The sequence below is a fragment of the Typopeltis vanoorti genome, chromosome 8 (genome assembly GCF_054136105.1).
Source record: "Typopeltis vanoorti isolate ZY-2024b chromosome 8, IOZ_Tvanoo_1.0, whole genome shotgun sequence".
Taxonomy (NCBI): Eukaryota; Metazoa; Arthropoda; class Arachnida; order Uropygi; family Thelyphonidae; genus Typopeltis; species Typopeltis vanoorti.
In genome coordinates, this window is record NC_143556.1 from 122,868,334 (window position 1) to 122,872,731 (window position 4,398).

The window sequence follows — 4,398 nt, forward strand, 5'->3', positions numbered from 1 at the left end:
CGTATGCTTGCACACGTTATTTCTGTGAGATACAAAACTCATTATTCGTGGTGAGGGTTAAATATTTTTAATAAAGCAATTTTTTAATAATGAAATTTATTTATTAATAAATTGGTTACTGATTAGGAAAAAAAAAACTTTTTTTATCTATTTATTTTTTGAAGCACCCCCCCCCACTTAAAATTTTTACCGGCCACCGCTGGTAAAACCTCTCCAACATTGATCCTATAACCACCCTTTACTAACTTATAGGTCTCTATTATATCACCCCTCTGCCTCCTATCCACTAGACACTGTAAATTGCATCTTCTCAACTCTTCCTCATATTTGACATTCCAGAGATCACAAATGACCTTAGTCAGCCACCTCTGGACCCTTTCCAATATCTCTTCATCCTTTTGAAAACCAGGTGACCAAATCCATGTGTCTTAACTTTTTCATATTCTATTTATTTATTTTCATTTTAAAATGTGATAGAATTCCTCACAAAATTGCTCATCTCAGTAAATTTCTCACAAAAATTATGCCAAAAGGTAAAGACAGTTTATTAATGGCTGAATGTCCCTTCACTATGAAAAGATTATTTGAATTTGAAATAAGAAATCAGAGTGTGATTTCTTATTTTTGATCTCCGCTGAGTTTAAAGGTGTGGAATTTATATATGAGATCACTCCTTAAATTCATTTACCATTCGAGCACTCACCACCTTATTAGTAAACGCATTTAATGACTCAACCAACTTCCATGTAAAAAAGCCACTTCTCATCCACTTTGCAACTTCCAGGAATGGCAGCTTTTCCTTTCTTCTTTGCCTTGTACTACTAAACAAAACATTTCCTCCCATTCTCAACCCCATAACTGCCTTTCAAAGTTTAAATATCTCAGTCATCTTATCACCTCTAATTCTTTTATCTGCCAAATGCTGCACTCCACATGTCTCAGCCTATCCTTATAATGTTATCAGGTTCGAAATCCCAGTGGTCAAATCTCAACATGGCAATCTAGATGTGTTCTCATGAGGACTTTATAAAATGGAATCACCACCACTCTATTGTACTGCAGCAATCCTCTGAGGTACTTTCACCACCTTTGCTATGTCCCTTAAACTTCAAACTTGTATCAGTCATCATTCCAAGATCCTTTTCCTCCTCCATTTTTCCCTAGTATATTTTCACCAAAAAGAGTGTGCAGCCTTGGATCCCAAACTTCAAGACCTTACATTAAGATTCAGCTACTAATCAATTGCCATTACCTCAATCCTCTCCGAAATAATGGAGAAAGTTTTCACTGGTCAACTTCTTTACTACAAGAAGCTCACCAGTTAATCAGTGATCACCAGTATGGATTCCACCAATCCAGATCCATGGCTGATATCTTAGCTTGCATCACTTGCATTCAAAGAAAAAACTCAGCTTACCACAGGTGGCTTGCATCATGAACCCAAGCTTCATAGTCAACCTATGTGGAAGCATGCAATAATGTAAATCAGTCATCATCAAATCCAACTTCATAAAGGCCAATAGCAGGAATGCATCTCTTGTCCAAATGGTTGTCATGCCTTCTGGCCCCTTGCAAAAAACATCAGATGCAACTCCTGCTCACCTGTGCTCCCACCTCTCACCCATCCAGATGGCATCACTGTTACAGCACCCAAATAAAAAGCCAGCATCCTAGCATCACTCTTTTCTTCTAATTCATGTGTAGACAAAGGTAAATCACCTCCTTCCATACCAGCAACTGAGTAACATATGCCTCCTGTGGCCTTTTGGCAGAAAGACATAAGAAGAATATTAGATAACCTGATCACAACACAGTCTTCTGGTCTTGATGGCATCTCTCCTATTGTACTCAAACACTGTGCTCCAGAGTGAATACCTGTCTTCTATTGTCTCTTCAATCTTCTCTACTTAGCAGGCACCTATGCCATCTCATGGAAACTAATATATATCAAACTCATCCCAAAAAAGGGAGGCAAAAAGCCTACAATCCAACTACCAATCAATATTGCCATGACCTCAATCCTCTCCAAAATAATGGAGAAAGTTATCAATGGTCAACTTCTTCACTACCAAGAAGCTCACCAGTTAGTCAGTGATTCCTAGTATGGATTCCACCAATACAGATCCATGGTTGATATCTTAGCTTGCACTCACCACTGGATATGTGCATGGAAAGGTTTTGAGAAACATGTTCTGCTGTCCGTGACATTCCCAAGTGTTTTGATTATGTTTGGCATCAAGGCCTATTTTGCAAACTGCTTTCCTTCGGTCTACCTGCTGCCCTCTGCACCTGGATAACTAGCTTTCTCTCTTGTCATTCACTGTGGCATGGTGGACAGCACCTTCTCTTTTAGCTTTGCCACCAATGCAGGAGTGCCTCAGGACTCAATTCTCTTACGTACCCTCTTTCTCTTATATATAATTGACCTCTCAATAACTACAAATCCTGTCTATAGCTTTTCCAACAGTAGCACTCTCCATTCACCCAACTCCTTTGCAAAATCATATGGTTCCCAAACATCCTTTAAGTCAAGATCATCTGTAACCCATGCTGTGAGACAAGGATAACCTAGTTATCTTCAATGCTTCCAAAACTCATTCCTACTTTTTCTCTCAGAAATGAGATCTCAGCTCCCGTTCCCTCATCTTGACTAATACACACATCACCACACAGGATGAACTATCTCTCCTTGCACTGATTTTACCTCCAATCTCTCTTGACACAAATACATCACACCAATGGCTTCCCTAGCTTCTAAAAACTAGGCATTCTTTTCTGCTCAAGAAGCTATTTTACACCCATCCAGCTACTAACCCTGTATAAATCCCAAATCCACCTCATCCATGAAATACTGTTCATGGATGAGGTGGATTTGAGATGGTGCACCTAAAACCTCCTTAAAAATTCTTGATGCTGTCCAGAGGAGAGCAATTCTGCTCATAAATGACCCTTCCCTTGCACAATCTCACTTCAACCTCTATCTCATAGACGGAATGTTTCAGACGTGTGTCTCTTCTACAAGTACTTCCATGGTCATTGCTCCAGTGATTTGGCAAACATCATTCCTCCACTTGCTGTTGGGTCATTTAAAACAAGAATAGCTTCTGTCCAATATACCTTTACAGCACTACTGCAAACTCATTACACCTGCTTCTCTTCTTCATTTATTTTATATACCTTTGTCCTCTGGAAGAGCCTTCCTCATGATGTATTTCCAACAATTTCAACCTACATCTCTTCAAAAAGAATGTCAATAGGTTTCTTTCTCAACCCTTATCTGCACTTCACTCATGGTACTGATGTGCTATAGGTCCTTGTACCTCTCATGTGTGGGATAAATAAATTTAAAAAGTTGCATTAAGCTGCTATCCTGATTCGTATCCCCATCCAGCTTATTCAAATAGTCCACCACATCAACAGTATTACTAATAGCCTTTTCCAGCTTCACATAATCTGAAAACTAAATATCTCCCTAGAGTCCACTGACAATGTCAGTGATGTAAAGTGTAAACAGCAGAGGTTCCAGTATTGAGCCCTGCGGAATTCCTACATGTGATCTTCTGCTTCTTTGACATAAAACTCTCCGGTTCCAGTTCATTAACCTGATATCTAAACTAATACTCTATACTGTCACTGAAATATCAGCTTATCATGTGGCACCCTTTCAAATGCCTTTGGAAAATCTAAAATGGCAGGTCTCGTGACCTGCTCCTGTTATGTTATAAAAAGGCAATCAAATTACTAAACCAAAGGTGCTACTTAACAAATCTATGCTGGCCCATACACGTAATGTTACCCTTGTTTTCTCAATGCTGTATATAATCTCTCACTAATTTTCCCAAATTCTTAACTACAGAAGAAGTACAAACTAGTCTTTAGTTTGATACTACCCTTATGCAATGGCACTGGCTTAGCTTCCTTGGACATACCTTTCCCATTGTCAGATTCTCATTCACACCACTACCTATTATATTACTCCTTAAATACATTCACCGACAAAGCACCAATGAATACCTCTGCCATTGAAACCACTCTCCAAGCAAAAAATCTAGCCCTAACACCCTTGCTGACCAATCTCTTACACAATTTCCATGAGTTATCCCTCATTCTTTCATAGAAACTGTGTAAGAACGTGGTTATCAAGGGTGTTAGGACAAGATATTTTGCTTGGAGGGTGGTGAGTGGTTGCAATGGCAGAGGTAGTGATCAGTGAATGAGTTTAAGGAGGAATATAATAGGTATTGTGTGAATAATGGTTCTCAAGCAATGAGTCTTCTTACTCTGAAAATATATTTTCTCTATAATAATAATAATAATACATCAGCTAATGTCTTTTATTCCCGAACAGGGAGCAGAAAGCAGTTTTGATTTATTAGTATGATTTATAAATTTTATTGA